Source organism: Drosophila eugracilis, unplaced genomic scaffold (assembly GCF_018153835.1).
Source record: "Drosophila eugracilis isolate 14026-0451.02 unplaced genomic scaffold, ASM1815383v1 contig_1622, whole genome shotgun sequence".
Classification (NCBI taxonomy): Eukaryota; Metazoa; Arthropoda; class Insecta; order Diptera; family Drosophilidae; genus Drosophila; species Drosophila eugracilis.
The window spans coordinates 54,874-72,588 of NW_024572449.1; the positions used below are offsets into that span (position 1 = coordinate 54,874).

Genomic DNA, 17,715 nt, shown 5'->3' on the forward strand with positions numbered 1-17,715 from the left:
CTTGCGGCTTCTCTACGAGGTGCAGCAGCGAGTGGCGATCCTGACCACACGTTCTACAGCAGTCCCCACGCCGGCACGATCCGTCGGAGTGCTCGTGAGCCAGGCAGTTGGAGCAATACCGGTTCACGAGAACCGCCCGGAGCCGCTTCTCGGCGCTGAGACGTAGAAAGCGCCGACATTAGGACTGTGTACCTCGAGTACATCTGCTCTCCAGTGACTGGGCGCTGCGTGGACGTGGCGACATCGTGCTGAATATGACTGGCGGAACTATGATGGAGAAACAAATCAGCGTTATCAGAATTGGTGTGAAGTTCGACTTGGAATTACAGGCAGAGCTACGAGACAGCACAATGGACAGGGACATTGGAAAGGAAGAAACGCATAATTATTGTGGGCAGGCGGACGCGTCCATCGGAAGAAGGACGACCTTAGCGACGGGCCGCTTGACGAGCCCTCGCGCGGTGCGGATGACAATCATGCGGACATGGCCATCGGATCGTGGATACACCGCGTCAATCCTGCCTAATCGCCACTCATTGGACGGAAAGTTGTCCTCCTTGATGACCACCATATCCCCAACGCGGAGATTCCTCGTAGGGGCACGCCACTTGTTCCTCTTATGGAACTCCTTGAGGTACTCTTCCTTCCATCGCAGACGAAATTGCTGTTGAAGAGCCTTCAGGTGCTGCCAGCGATTAATAATTGACGTAGTATCCCCCTTTAGCTCGGGTTCCGTGACGAGAAGAGGACCTCCCCAGAAAGTGCACGGGTGTAAGAGCCATCAGATCAGCAGGGTCTTCGCACATTGGCGCGAGCGGCCGCGAATTTAGGCACGCCTCGATCCTCGCCAGGAGAGTAGCCAGCTCCTCAAAGGTGTATTTCCGTGTGGCGGTGGACTTGTAGAACAAGGTCTTGAAGCTCTTGACGCCTGCCTCCCACAGGCCCCCCATGTGGGGGGCTCCCGGAGGAATGAAATGCCAGAGAAGCTGCTGGTGACTGTAGGCACCTGTCACAGCCCCTTTTAGGCTCTGGGGAAAATCGCGAGATAGTAGGGCAGCTGCCCCCACAAAGGTCTTCCCGTTGTCCGACTGCACTTGACGGGGGCATCCTCTCCGGGACACGAACCGAGCGAAAGAACCGAGCCAGAAATTTCTCGGTCGTAAGGTCCGACGTAGGCTCTAAATGGATGGCCTTAGTGGAGAAGCACACAAACACCAACACATACCCCTTTGTGATGAGGCAGGCTCGCCCCGTATAGTTCTTTATCTCGAAAGGACCGGCATAATCCACACCTGTGTTCATTAATGGGCGCGAGAAGAACGTCCGTTCCTTCGGTAGCTCTGCCATGAGTTGCGTCTGCAACTTCTTTTTGTGGATGACACATACCTTACAAGCATAGACGACGGACTTGACCAAATTCCTCACCCTTGGAATCAAGAATTTGGCCCAAATCAGGCGGATCATCAGCTGATTGCCACCGTGCAGCGTGATGCGATGCGTAAATTGAACAAGGAGTCTAGACAGATGGCAGTCGTATGGAAGGATTATCGGATGCCGTTCGTCATATTGGAGAAGTTCAGAGGACGTGACCCGGCCGCAGGCTCTCATAAGGCCTTGCGAATCCATGAAGGGGTTCGGATTTTGAACCGGACTGGACGCTGATACTGGACGCTTTTCGCTTAAGCAGCCCATTTCAGAGACGAAGTGTCTGCGCTGAGTGACGGAAACTAGAAGACGTTCAGCCGACGTAATCTCATTAGCTGTCAGGTGCTCTTCAAACGGAGAGCGTATCTTCCGCGCGAGTTATGGTATGTATATGTGTATATATACTGGATAGAGTCCGATGAGTCCCAATATATATATGTCCGATGAGTTTCAATATATATGTCCGATGAGTTTCAATTTATAACAGAACTTCAATGAAAAGAACCTTCTTCGTCTCTGGTGCAAATTATAATAAATCTTTATTCGTATGCCAAACTGAAAGTAACTTGTGAAATAAGTGGAATGAGAATGGAATGGAAAATGGGATGATTGGGAATATGCCTATCTAGCAGATTTGAGTGTGGATCGGCTGGTTTAGCAGACGGAGAGAGGTGGCTTGGCTGATATGCTGGTTTGTTATTTCCGCTGGCTTCCAAACTCAGCGTTATTAGATGGTGCATGGGTTAATGGCCATTTATCTCGTGTCAAGCCGCTGGGGTTTGGGGGGCGGCGACGTGTCCGAAACAATGTGTGCGGTAACTCTTCCACCCCTAGAGTGGAGAGAGGGCCATAACGAAGGGATGGCCGGCTCCACCAAGGTAGTGACGGTCGGCGGGTGTGGAAGGAAGATAGTCTGTGGTTTATGACATACTCGGAGAATGACGATCAGGATAAGGGTCAATGATATCGCTGAATATATGGCCGTAAATTTGTAGTGTGTTGTATTATCCATTTCGGTGATTTTTCCAGCTGTCGAAAGGGCTTCTAAGTGTAGTTTTTCCAGTGATAATGTGGTCGTGTTCCATCAGTTCCTTGTCGCTGTATTCCATCCCGTTTATCCATAGGGTACAGTTCTTATAGCGTATTATGAAAGATCCGCTTAAAGGTATTTCATCATTACAGGTTGCCTTAAGGGTGGTGTTCTTTACATTGAACACGAAAATAAACCCTTTTTCTGGCTCAAATATGTTTGTTCTGTGATCCGTCTCTATCATATCGCATTTTGTTTCTTTTGCGTTATTGATGACATCTGACAGGCATTTGTTGTTTTTTCCTGTCGAATCCGTGTGGGTTCTTTGACAAAAGAACTCCTGTTCGACTTTAAGGCAGCTTTCATGGAAGTGGTACAAGGTGTAGCTATCATGTGCTACGAATTCGGGGGAAACGATGAAGTGCGACTTATTAATTGGTAGGGGTATGATGTGGGTGAACTTATAAATCTTTGTGTCAAAAATTGGTATTTTAACATTAAACAATAGTTTGTTCTTAAAAGTGAAACATGATGGAGTAAGTATATTGTATATATGTTCGTCTAATTTTAGGGTGATATTCTGTGTGTGTTTAATGCACAAAGCGTCTTTTGTGCTGCACAAGATATCAGGTTGGGGGGTGCATAAACTAATTACAATCTATAAACTCAGGCGAGAAAAAGACAACCGTTTACCAAGATCTAACATCAGCAACTGCCTTTTATTAGCAGCGGCAAAATAACATAATGTTCTAACAGAGTAATTTACAGAGATTGGTTAATACATGTTAATAAGCTTTGTTTACATTTGTATAGACAAAGAGAAACAGTATGTAAGACGAAAAATATTGTGAGTTTGACCGAACATCCCGGCCGCCTTGAAAGTATCATCTTTCAACAAGATTGAGAGTCCGTGGGTAATACTGCCAGCTTATGCACTGGTCGGCAGCACACCCCAGTGCTGGTTCGAATGTGGGCCACTCGAACTAGCCCATCCTTTCCGGGAACAACGGTCTCGACGCGCCCGATCTTCCATCGCTGAGGAGGCAGATTGTCGTCGTGGATGATGACCATGGTGTTAGCCCTGATGTTGGCCGATGGTGTTGTCCATTTGGTGCGCGAGCGTAGTTCCTGTAGGTACTCAAGCGACCACCTTCGCCAAAACTGTTGTTTGCTCGCGGTCACGGCGTCGAATCGTTCCAGGCTGGACGCATGTGTTGATGACACAGTCCGTTCTGGAAGGGCACGAAGAGATTTCCCCACCAGGAAGTGGCCCGGAGTAAAGTGCCCCAAAGTCGTTGGGATCTGGAGACAGCGGAGACAATGGGCGCGAGTTGAGAATCGCTTCGACTTCAGTGGTTATGGTGCAGAGCTCCTCGAAGGTGAATCTTGAATTCATCAGTGTTCTGTAGAGTAGACTCTTGGCGCTTTTTACCGCCGCCTCCCAAAGGCCTCCAAAGTGAGCAGCTCTAGGAGGGATGAAATGGAAAGTTATGAAATCAGTTGACAAGTAAGACGAAATGACTTCTTGCGTGGCTTTGTCTTGAAGGAACGCTCGTAGTTCTTGAAGATGGTTGGCAGCTCCGACGAAATTGGTTCCGTTGTCGCAGAAGATGTCGGTTGGAATTGACCGTCTGGCGATCATCCGTTTAAGTGCTGCAAGAAATGCCTTGGGTGATAAATCCGAGACGACTTCTATATGGACGGCCTTGGATGCCAAACAAATGAATACGGCGAGGTAGGACTTTGTTGGACCCTTTCCTCTAATGCGAAGATATGTGTTAAACGGTCCGCAGAAGTCGACGCCACACCTTTGGAACGGCTGTTGCGGTAGCACTCGTTCTAGTGGTAGCGATCACATGAGTTGGTTCTCCAGTTTGGGTCTGAACCGAACGCAGGCGATACAGGAACGCACCACTCGACGAGCCAGGTCCCTGGCGTTGATGATCCAGTATTCCAGACGGATTAGCGCGACTAGAGCTTTCGGGCCTGCGTGACAATTCCTCAGATGCAAGTGTCGGACATAAATCCACGCAAAGTGCGATTTGCTAGGCAGTAGCAGCGGATGCCTTTCAGATTCAGGGATGTCGGCGTTCTGTAATCGTCCTCCAACCCTTATAAGAGCATGTCCTGATGAGCTGTCGAGAAAAGGCGTTAAATACTTTAGGTGACTTGTAAGCGGCTTAGCTTTCTGCAGCGAGTGAAAATCTTCAAGGAACGACTGTTGCTGAATATTGTAGACGATGCTGAACAATGCTCGGCGAAGTTCTTCCGATGTAAGCGATGGATTGACAATTTTGACTCCTCTTGATAAGTTGGCGAAGCGAAAGACGTATGCGATGGTTCGAATGCAGCGGAGTGTATGAGCTGATGTGAGTCAGCTGTTGGAGAACATGATTGTTGATCACAGCCGTGGTGAATGTGCTCCTTCGTTGCTCTGCTTTGACAATAGTTGGATCGATATCGATGATTTGCGGAGTGGTTGGCCACTGGGACGATGGTAGGGTCAAGAACTGTGGACCTGTGAACCACAGCGATGCTGCCAGCTCAGTTGTAGCAGCTCCGCGCGAAACTATGTCCGCCGGATTGCTCTCACCTGGTACAAATTTCCACTGGCCATCTGCGGTCCATTCTTGAATTTCGGAGATTCGGTTTCCAACGAATGCTGACAGTGTGACTGAGTGCTGTTTTAGCCAGTGAAGCACAATCTGCGAGTCCGTCCAGAAATAGACCGAGAATTTTCTGTCCGCTAATAGAGGCTTCAATTTCGCATACAGTTGGCCCAGCAAATGCGCTCCACACAATTCCAGTTTTGGAAGGGATTTTTTCTTCACAGGAGCTACTCTCGATTTGCCAGTCAAAAGCTGCACTGCGACATCTCCCGTCGACGTTTCCGAGCACGCAGCAGCCGTAAGCCCTGATTGATGCGTCACAAAATCCATGAAGTTGAAGTGATCGCATCTTGTGTTGGAGGCAATAGCGGGGAATCGATAAAATTGAGACTGTTTGGAATGATTCTAGGCATTTGCTCCAGGCCGTGTGTATGTTTTCTGGAACGCTCTCGTCCCATTGCAGGCCAGCGAGCCAAAGTTCTTGCAGAAGTATTTTTGCGACAACAACAAGCGGTGAGAGCAAACCAAGCGGGTCGAACAAGGCGGATGCGGTGGACAAAATACTTCTTTTGGTGATACGCGTTGCGTGGTTCCTTGGTATGAACTTGAAGAACAGTGTATCCTTGTGCTGGTTCCAGTTCACTCCAAGAGCGCTGGCTAGTCCCTCGCCACAGGAACTGAGCTTCTTGGAATGCCATTTGGTGAGTGGGAAATGCCCTCGACGAAGAATTTCTGTGACTTGATCCTTGATAATGCGAAGCGTCTCTAAGTCGTCTGCACCCGTGAGTAGGTCATCAACATAGAAAGACGACTTTATGATAGCGGCGCCGATTGGACAGTCAGCTTGATGAACATCAGCGAGGTGGTTGAGGCTACGTGTTGCCAAAAATGGGGCGGCTGCAGTGCCGTAGGTTACCGTATTCAATTGATACGTGCGCAGCGTGTCTTCTGGAAATGCTCTCCAAAGAATGTACTGGTATTTGCGATCAATAATGTCGAGATTTACTTGCCTATACATCTTGGTCACATCTGCAGTGATGGCGTAACGATGAAGCCTGAACTTTAGAAGCTGCAGGTACAAGTCCTCCTGGAGTGTTGGGCCAACGCATAGCAAGTAGTTGAGTGATAATTGATTTGACGTCCGGCAAGAGGCGTCAAACACCACCCTAAGCTTAGTAGACTCACTGCTGGGTTTGAGGACGCAGTGATGCGGGATGTAGTAGTGCGGCTCGTGCAGTTTAGGATGAATAACTGGGGACATGTGCCCCAATTTCTCATACTCCTCCATGAAGTCGCAGTATTGTTGACGAAGTGCTGGAGATTTCGATAGGCGGCGTTCCATGCTTAGGAACCGACGGCGAGCGATATCAAATGAGTCTCCCAACCGAGTTGGGTCAGCCTTGAATGGCAGTTTGACGACAATCCTACCAGTGCTGTCGAGACAAGTGGTCTTCTCGTACTGTTCCTTGCAAATAGCATGCTCCGGCTTCTGCAGAGGTGGCGAGTCGACTGCTTCCAGTTCCCACAGACGTTTGAGGTTGACATCAATTGACCTTGCGTTTAAAGCCATGCAAGTGGAAACTTCTATTGGCGCGGTTTGCTGCAGTCGGCCGGTTACGACCCAGCCAAACTGAGTTTTCTGCAGCAGCGGGCCTTGAGGTCCCAGCCTTATTTTCCTATAGTTAAGGCGTCAAAGAAGGCTTCGGTTCCCAGTAGCAGATCGACGTGGCGTGATTGGTAGAATCTTTCATCAGCGAGCGGCGTATTTTCTGGCAGCTTCCAAGTCGAAACGTCGATGGCCAGATCGGGCTGGTATGAGATTTGTGGAATAATACAGAGATCTGCGGGAGAGTTCGAAAGATGAAATGCGAGATTTGACAGATGCAGTTGTGCAATATTTAATATCTGTTTGCGAATGGCCGATGCTTCGAATTTGGACTGCATGTCTTTCCCTCCGTAAGCGAAGCCGTTGTGCGAAGTCTTCCGTCACGAAGTTCACTTGAGAGCAGGAGTCGAGAAGAGCTCTTCCAGGCCGGTAGGTTCCAAACGCATCCTTGACGAGAACCATAGCAGTGGCAAGCAATACCTGAGACTTCTGGCCAGAATGCGAGTGCGAGTGTGTTGCAGCTTCCAATGGCGGTGCGGTTGGATACGGTTGGTGCGAGCGAGATGAATCTAGCGAATGGTTGTTGTGCAACAGGGTATGATGTGCCTTGTTGCAGGTGCGACAGCGATTTCTCGATGGGCAGCTCGACAGTTGGTGACCTCTACACAGACAGTTTTAACACAGACGGTGTGTTTTAACGACATCAAATCGCGCGGTTGGATTAAGGTCCTTAAACTTGTCATATCCGAGCAATTTGTGTGAGGGTGCGAGGCAGTATTCACATGGTGCGTTGGTCAGCGAAAACGACGAATTGTGAGATCTTGCGGGGGGACGAGTCGGTCTTGGCCGCTCCGATCCATGGGATTGCTCGTCAGACAGAAGAAACTGGCAGTGGCGCTCAAGTATCTGCGTGCATTGGCTCCAGGATGGCAGAGTGAGATAATCCAGTGATTCGTTCCATTTTGTTTTGGTCTGCTGATCGCACTTCTCCATGACCACGTAAATGAGCATCGCCTCAGAAATTTGAGCGTCCGAGCCTAGCGATGAAAGGGGCACTATATAACGCGGATGCGTTGTCGATTAGGCTGCGGAGCTGTTGAGCACTTGCCGCAGCAGCCGGCGGCAGTTTAAAAATCGAGGCTATCGTTTCGACAAAGATTAGGGCAGGCTTGTCATACCGGTCCCTCAGCCGTTCCAGCGCCTTCGCATAATTTTCTCCAGTGACCGGGAAGGCTGCGACAGCTTCCAGTGCAGGTCCCTTTAAACAATTACGGAGATGATTAAATTTGTCTATATTAGATATTTGCTCACGATTGACCAGTGGCAGAAACGACGAGATGAAGTTCTTGTAATCCTTATGATTTCCATCAAAGCTAGGTAGTGCCAATCTTGGCAGTCGAGACGGCGCGCTGTAGCTTGGTGCAGAGATGTGGTCGAAAACTGTGTTCTGCAGATCCTCTCCAAGAAGTTGCTGAATTGCCAACTTTGTAGTTATGTAACTGTCCTCCAGGTCTGCACGTCCACTATCTGTGGAGTCCCTGGTCTCAATTTCTGATTGTACCGAAAGGGCTTGCTTAAAATATGACTCTAAGATTCCCAAACGGCACTGAAGTTCAGCCGGCGATTTCTGCTCTGCTTCTTCCTTGACATCGACCATTACTCTTATGCGCGTAATGTTGCGCTTAATATTCGAGCGTTGCCGTTTGAGAGTCTCCAATATAGTCGTTTCCATTGCTGCGACGAAGAATGCGAATGCGAGAACGAGAGTAAAGTTGCGGCAACAACAACGCGGAGCGACGAATGTGGCAATGCCGTGAAGTTAGTTCAAAGCGAAAGCGACTAGAACTCAAAACGGTACCAGCGACTGCAGTTGGCGATGAAAAAAAAACAACAACACTTTGCTGGCGGAATAACGGAGCAAAGGAGAATGAGCGATCGACGCCGGAGCTTATAGAGCGGGAGGGCCACACACACAAGCGAAGAGATGTGCGAAGAAGAGCGCGAATAGTTCCGTTATACGAACGACACGTTGCCCTTAGAATTTTCGTGAATAGTTAATAACTTTATTTGTTTATTTATTATTCACTTTCGATGGATGCACTAGGCTTGAATGTTCACCTTTGTATGCGGTTATGACAATGTTGAGTTGCGATGAGCGGGTCGAGCGAATAATTGTTGCGGGCGATACTTCGACAATTGTTTATGAATTAATAAATTGTTAATAATTTGTTTAAACACTGCCCCACGTTGGGCGCCAAAATGTTTAATGCACAAAGCGTCTTTTGTGCTGCACAAGATATCAGGTTGGGGGGTGCATAAACTAATTACAATCTATAAACTCAGGCGAGAAAAAGACAACCGTTTACCAAGATCTAACATCAGCAACTGCCTTTTATTAGCAGCGGCAAAATAACATAATGTTCTAACAGAGTAATTTACAGAGATTGGTTAATACATGTTAATAAGCTTTGTTTACATTTGTATAGACAAAGAGAAACAGTATGTAAGACGAAAAATATTGTGAGTTTGACCGAACAGTGTGATTAACATATTTCTTATAGTATTAATTTCTTGTTTGTTGAACAAGAATTTTGGGATTAAACCCAATTTGCTGGCCAACAGGCTCTCAGCTATATTATTAATATGTTCTTTCAATGTGTCAATGTGAAAATTTATTCGGTTGATATATTGTAATGTGAAAATGTTTTCTTTGTCTTCCCTAAGTCCCTTGAAGATCGTGTTTTGAGCAGTGCTTAGGAATTGTTGTATTTTAATTTGATCATTATTTATATAATCCGTAATATTGTTAAGTCTAATGATGACCTGCTTATTGAAATTTTCTTGTTTTCTTTGACCATTTTGTAACGTGTGGGTAGTAATTTTTAAGGTATTGATTTCCGATATTATATTTTGTCCGTCGTTGTCGTCTAGGTTACCCGAAATTGATTTGAGGATGGTTCCTAGACCATTAATTAAACCTATTTTATTTCGAGTGTGTGGAAGTAGGGTGTCTATTCTGTCTTCTAATTGTCGAAGTTTACCTTTTATAATACCTAGTGAAACGTCAAATGTTTCATCTAGGTTGAGGGCCTTTAAGGTATCTTTTATTCCGGAAAGGCATACTTTAAATTCTTGTACGTCTACGACATGGGTTAGGATTGTATAGCTCTGTGTTATATGAGCGTCTCCGAGATGAATTAGGGCGAGGGGTGAAGATCCGTTGAGTCTTTCTAAAGAGAGGGACTGCGTAGCGGAATGGGTAGTTCTGGAATGAAGTAGTTCACTGAGTGTTATTATTTTTCCTGATTATCTTCCTTATTTTCTGCCTGTGTAGTTTTTGTTGTATGGTTAATAGTAGTGTAACTCCTTTATCGGTCGTAACCTTGTGTAGAGAAAATCTAGGCGTTATCTTATTTCTCCTATTCTCTTTCCTAAAGATGACATCATCGGGTTCGACTTGCATTGGTGGTTCCCTTTCTTTGTTTAATTTGGTTAACCTATTTCCTGTTTGGTTATCTAGTTGTTCTTGAATTTTGGGGTATAATTCTTTCCTAAATTCATTCAGTTTTGACAAATAGTCATGATGACTGTCAAATTTTACTGTTTTTTCGAACAAGTGGGTTCTGCCATGGAAAAGTTCGAAAGGCGTATGGTCAGTGCTAGAGTGTATCGCATTGTTGTAAGTTGTCAATACTTCTGTTAATATCTCTGCGTGATCAGATTGGAGTTGGATCTCCTTTCTGCGGTTATCGACAATTCTATAGAGCTCCGTGAATGTTGAATGGAGTCTTTCGACGGGTGCATTACCCGTTGATTGTTGGAAAGAAGTAATATGAATATTATATTATATTAATATATATATATAATGAAATGTTTGACCATTCGTATGTTAAAAAAAATATAATTTTATTTAACCGAATTTGCTATTTCTAACTTCAAACATTGAGTGTCTTAAATGAACTGACTTTTTCTTAAGTCTTAATTTATAATGAAGCCTTGGTTTTGGGCTTTTACAATTGTTGTGTTCTCTGAGAGAACTTTCTTATAATTAAGCTTTATTCTCTTGTATTCAAGTTTGGTACTCTTGGATACAAGATTTCTCTTTTCAAATGTCCGTAACAGGACTCCTACTTTAGCCTTGATCGTCTATGGAAAATTTTGTTATTAATGTTTAGATTAAGAGTCTGAGTAATAAGACTCTTTTGTTTTTCAGTCGCAGTGTGGGAAAGAATTTCCGTCTGCGATCTGTCTGTGTTTATATAAAAGGTTTGGTAAACTTCCATGTCTGTGTTTAGATAAAAGGGTTTGGTAATTTTCCATATTCGATTAAGTTTACATAGAATATCTTACTTATGATTAAGTGGAGGTGACGAGGTTATTGTAGATATGTCACTCCCCCACACTTTGATTAAAGTCTGTCCTCAGACGTTGATATTTGGATATAATGTAATGTTTTCTTCTGAACTTATCTGTGGAATTACTTCTTCGCATGTTTTATCTTTTTCATCTTTCTTTACATATTTTATGATAAGTTGTTTTGGTATGTTCTTAAATTTAAATATTACATATAATATGATACTTATTATTACGATTACAAATGTCGTGATACAAATAATTTGAAATGTATTGTAATATTTAATTTGGGAATTTATTATTTCCTTTGTTTGTATATGTGATATTGGTTCTATTTTAGTAATATTATTGCTTACGTAGACATTTTGTGTATAATCAGCTATAGAGTTTGATATTATGAATTCATCCAATTGGATGGTACAATTTTTTATTTTAATCATATTGTTTCCATAGATAGAAATTTGGTTGTTTATACAATTTTGGTTTATAAAGGTTTTTTCTAAATTCCATGTTAACAATATGTTTGGTTCTACATAATTAATTTGTTGGTTTTTGTGAGTTTTCGTGTATTTACATTTTGTTTCTTCTTGTTTTATTATTCCAATAATACATTTGTCAAATGTTTCTAATCTTGTTTCCTTCACAAAAACTTTTTCATCGTGAATGTAAAATTCTTTAGATATGTCTTCTGTTAATATATTTCCTAGTTTATCAGGGTAAGGGATTATTTTAAAAATTGGTGCTTCAATTAAATTATTAGGAATTTGGGAAATAATCAGAATTTCGTTCGTATCTGATTTTAGCCATGTTGAAGTTTTTACCTTAAGTATTTTCTCCGAATTCACGTGATCTAAATAATCGTGTTTTAATAGTTTGGGATTAAATATACCTAAGCGGGTTAATTGCATTCCTAATTCTATGTCTTCAACATATTCTGTAAATTGTTGGAGATTGAAAATTAATACGGCTACTTGGTTTTCTTTTTCTTTTTGTTCCTTGAAGTTATTTATGATATTCATGCCGCTGTTAATGACATCGATTACCATATTTAAATCACTACTTTGGATAGAATTTTCTGATAGTGTTTTAATTTTATCTTCTAATTCCGCTCTGTCCTCTTGGTCTAATGTTCCAAATAAATATTTATAAGTTGAGCCTACTGCGTTAATTAAACCTCTTCCGCTTCGTCTTACAATTTTAATTCCATTTATTTCTCTATTTAATTTTTCAACTAAGTATTTAATTTGGAGAATGTTTTCAAAGGTTTTGGCCTCTTTTAGTAAATTTTCGTAAGTTCTTTGGGTTTTTGTTAAGTTTATACTTAGATAATGATATTCAAAATCTGTTGGAATTGTTATTACTCCTGTTTTAAATATAAAGTATCCATTTTTTGCTTCGATCGGGTTTATCTCCATACTTTGTCCGTTAGTTATTGCTGCTAACTGGATTACTAAGATTATTACGTGTAGTAGGTTGGTCTTCTTCTTCTTCTTCAGATATTCTGGAATTATCGTATTTGCTTTTATTAAATTTCTTTTTCTTTTTGTATTTTGACTTATAATGTATGATTTTCCTTCCTCTGTTAGTTTCTTCGTAATGTTTATCGTCTATTTGTTTAATTTCACCAGTCTTTCTAAATGGGTTAGTGATTTTGGCTTTAACAAGAGGGGATTGTCTATATTTAGTGTCAATTTCGTAATCATTTCTTTCTTCGTTTAGTTTGTTAATCTTTCGGATTTTGTTTTGTTGAGTGTTAAAATCAGGTGTACCTGCGTATATGAATATATCTGCTGGTGTCCTCTTAGTGGTACTATGCTTTGTTTTATGGTTGTATGTATACAGGATTGTTTCAAATTTAGTGCATTTGTTTTCAATGTTTTCGTCATTACTTATAATCCGTAATTTCTCGTTTATCGTTTTGTGTAATCTTTCTACATCTGATATTCCATTCTTACTTGTCGTAATTGAAATTTTTACTCCTTCTGATTTTAACCAGTTTTGTAGGGCTACGCACATAAATGCTGAGTCTTTGTCTGCTTTTATCTCTTGGGGTTTACCCATATCATTGAATATTCTCATGATGGCTCTCTTCGCTTCCAGCCAGTCTCGTCCTTTTACTTCGATTAGTGTGGCAAATTTGGAATATATATCAATGCATGACAGAAATTGTTGATTACTGACCATGTAAAAATCCAGAACGTAACGTTCTCTTGCGTTATTAATTTCTGGTGTTGTCTCGAATGACATTTTTGTATTCCTGTGTTCTGTCTTTGCTATATTACAAATTTCGCATTCGTTGATCATATTTTGAATAAGCTTCATGCTATCTGGGTAGTAGTATTTTTCTTTTAACCAATTCGTGGTTTTTTCTATACCCGGGTGTAGGAATTCTTTATGATATTTTAAAATTAGTTCCTTTAATTCTGCATATGTCTGGATATCTTCCAGTTTGGACATACATCTCACTAGTTTTGTTATGTGATTCGGATGTATAATTTCTATATATGCTTTTTGAAACGTAATGAAATCTTCATCATTAAGGAAATAAATTGCACTGTTTTTAGTACATAGGTATTCCTTGATTATATCTTTTGCACTTTCTTCGGTCATTTCTTTGTATATGATTTTAATTTTTAGTTTCTGAAAGTAATGACTCGTGTTAACTGAGTCTTCGTCTCCTTTTTCTATTTCTATTTGTCTAGAAAAATAGTTTAAGGGTCTTTCAGTGATTGAAATATAATTCAAATTATCTTCGGCCGCGCTATGTATGGTTGCATTCATACTGTCTGCAATTTCTCCAATCATAACTTCTTCTATTATTGTGCGGGAAAGAGCATCCGCTACATAATTTTCTTTGCCTGGAAGATACTTAATTTTGTAATCAAATTCATTCAATTTGATTTTCCAACGTTGTAATTTCATGTTTGGTTCTTTAATATTATTAAGCCAAACAAGGGGTTTATGATCACTAAGTATTTCGAAAGGTCTTCCGAATAGATACGATCTAAAATATTTTGTTGCCCAAACGATTGCTAGAAGTTCCTTTTCTATAGTGGCATAATTAATTTCGTGTTCGTTTAACGTTCTACTAGCATAGCAGACTGGTTTATGATTTTGTGATAAAACCGCACCTATTGCTATATTACTAGCATCTGTGGTTAATGAAAAGGGTTTTGAAAAATCAGGATAGATCAATATCGGGTCTGATGTTATCAATACCTTTAACTTTTCAAATGATTCTATGTAATCTTTACATTTAGGATCGATTATTGCTCCTTTCTTTAATTTAAGAGTCATGGGTTTAGCTACTTTAGCGAAATTAGGTATAAATTTCCTGTAGAAACCACATAATCCTAAAAATGATTTTATTTGTTTAGGAGTTTTTGGCAATGGGAAATTGGTTATTGCATCAGTTTTATTTGGATTAGGTCGAATTCCATTAGTGGTAACGATGTGTCCCAGGAATTCCGTTTCCTTTTTCATAAACTCGCATTTGTCTAGTTGCAATTTTAAATTTGCGTTCCTTAACTTTCTGAATACTTTATTTAGTGATAAAATATGTTCCTCCAATGAAGTGGAGTATATTATAATATCATCCAAGTAAACTAAGCAATCTTTGAAGATTAAATCTTCCAATAGATTGTTCATGCACCTTTGGAATGTAGCTGGTGCATTTTTAAGGCCAAAGGGCATGCGAGTGTATTCGTAATGCCCATGTTTGGTTGAAAACGCAGTTTTTGCAATAGAGTTTTCTTCCATCTGAATCTGGTGGAAACCCTTAGCTAAATCTATGGTAGTGAAATATTGGCATCTACCAAGTTTGTCTAGTATTTCATCCATTCTTGGAATGGGGAACTTGTCATTGATCGTTATCTCGTTCAGATTTCGATAATCAACAACTAGTCGAAATTATTTCTTGCCAGAGGCATCAGATTTCTTTGGGACAACCCAGATGGGTGAACAATAAGGAGATTTCGATTTACGAATTATTCCCTGTTCTATCATCTCTTTTATCTGTTTATTAACCTCTTCATCAACACTTTGAGGGTATTTATATGGTTTGCGATAAACCGGATCCTCATGTTGTGTTTGAATCGAATGTTTTATTGTACTGGTGAAGGTCAAATTTTCGCCTTCCCTGTACTGAATATCTCTATATTCGTATAGGATCTTTTTCAAACTTTCGATCTCTTCACTGTTTAAGTGTTCTAATCTGAATTCATTACACTCTCTTAATTCATTCTCAATAGCAAAATTGACAGATTGATCTTCCGTGGAAGGCGGAGTAAGGCATTTTAATGCGGTCTTCTCCTTATCAATGTCTTCGTGTATGAATTTATAAAGTTTTGAACCGAGTGTAATTGTTTCATTTTCGTAGTTTATTATGGCTTTAGCTGCCTTTAAGTATGGTCTGCCTAACAAAATATCATATTGATCTGAAAATTTGTGTAAATAAAATTTCTGTTCAGATGAACATACTATAGATGGTTCTACTATAACACTTTTATTTAATTCAACCTGTCCTCTAATAGTATGTACTATCAAGTTTTCTTTTTTTTCTTTTAATTTGCCAAAATTAGTATTCATAATGTTGATAGACGAACCTGTGTCTATCATTCCTTTGTAAAATTTATTTTTAAATTGTAATTTTACATATGGATGCTTTGTTCTGTTTCCGAGGCTGTTTGATGAAAATTTACATCCATTCGGCTTTGCTCACTTTGACTTTGCCTTTGTCTTTTTACTGGGGCATTTGGAGCAGTTTTTGATTTATGAGAAGTTGAAGGTTGAAAATTTAAGGGATTTTGCTGTCTTCCCTGATTTAGATCATTCTTAAGAGTATGATAATTCCAAGTTTGATCTATCGGACTTGATCTACTCTGATTTTGTGAATTCTGAGAGTTTGAAGGGTAAAACGAATTGGAACTTTTCTGATTATAATATCTCTGATTATTCCCCTGATTTTTGTATCCTTTATTTTTATAATTTTTCTTATTTTGGGAAAATTTCTCTTCAGGGTTCAAATCATATAATCCTAACTCCATAGTGGCTTGTTTTAATTTAGGGATAGTTGTTATATCTTTTCTAGCTAGTGTCATGTAGATTCTATCAGGAAGTTTTTTATTGATGGTATTACAAATGGTTTTTTCGAGCATTTTGCGATAGTTTATTTTATCAATTGGATCAGTTTCTAATTCTAACTTATCATAAATATTACGGCATCTATTTTCCAATGTTTCTATGAACTTACTGGTACTTCCGCGGTATTCGGTGTTTCCAAGATGTTGAATTAGAGTTTCATAAGGGCGGTGATCCTTAAACGATATGGATAAAGCTTCCTTCATGGATGGCCAGTTGTTTGCTCCTGCTTGTGCCACTGTTTCCTGTGCTGAGTCTACTACCAGTCGTCTGATTGCTCCGAATATGACGTGGGCTTGTCTCGCATCTTGTGTTGGGTAGAGTTGTAATAAATATTCCACTTGGTTGATGAACTCGGCTAATCTGCCGGGAGTTCCATCGAAATAGTGTAGTTCTTTCAGCTGACTTAGCAACTGATTCAGATGAATCTCTGACAATAGTTGTGGTGAAGTCATCTTTTATGTTGATTTTTATTTTTCACAAAGTCTTTAAATGTTTTTATTTTACAAAGATGGTATTTATTTTACTGTTGTTGAATTGCTTTGTAAAATTTTATTCACTTGTTATAATTTTCGTTATTTCACTTGTGAGATTTTGGAATGTCTTTGTTGGGTATTTCACTTTTGTAATGAGTTAAAATTCTTTGGTGTTTCAGAATTTTATGAACTGTCTGTGAATATGTTTTAGTCACGGTTCTTTTGTTTTCACTTTTAAAATTAATTAATATTTGTTTATTATTTTGAAATTTTTAGTGAGGGTCTGTGACTACGTTCCTGTCACGGTTCTTAGGTTTTTCACTTTTTAAAATTGATTAAAATTCTTTTATATTTTAAAACTTTTTAGTGAATGTCTGTGACTACGTTCCCGTCACGGTTCTTTTGCGATTAAGGCTCGCGATTCTTTTGCGGATCTCAAGTTTGCACTTCGCTAGTCAAGGATACTAGTTGTATAGTAGTCCTTAAGTGACTAGTACCGATTTTAACTTTTTGAGATCCTACCGACTGCGCCAATGAAATGTTTGACCATTCGTATGTTAAAAAAAATATAATTTTATTTAACCGAATTTGCTATTTCTAACTTCAAACATTGAGTGTCTTAAATGAACTGACTTTTTCTTAAGTCTTAAATTATAATGAAGCCTTGGTTTTGGGCTTTTACAATTATTGTGTTCTCTGAGAGAACTTTCTTATAATTAAGCTTTATTCTCTTGTATTCAAGTTTGGTACTCTTGGATACAAGATTTCTCTTTTCAAATGTCCGTAACAGGACTCCTACTTTAGCCTTGATCGTCTATGGAAAATTTTGTTATTAATGTTTAGATTAAGAGTCTGAGTAATAAGACTCTTTTGTTTTTCAGTCGCAGTGTGGGAAAGAATTTCCGTCTGCGATCTGTCTGTGTTTATATAAAAGGTTTGGTAAACTTCCGTGTCTGTGTTTAGATAAAAGGGTTTGGTAATTTTCCATTCGATTAAGTTTACATAGAATATCTTACTTATGATTAAGTGGAGGTGACGAGGTTATTGTAGATATGTCACTATATATATATATTATAT

At 40.5% G+C, this 17,715-nt stretch overlaps 1 pseudogene; it reads right to left on the reverse strand.

The window, feature by feature from the left end:
- Window positions 1-385: 385 nt before the first annotated feature.
- Window positions 386-17,715, reverse strand: part of LOC121530468 — a 30,176-nt pseudogene continuing 12,846 nt past the window's right edge.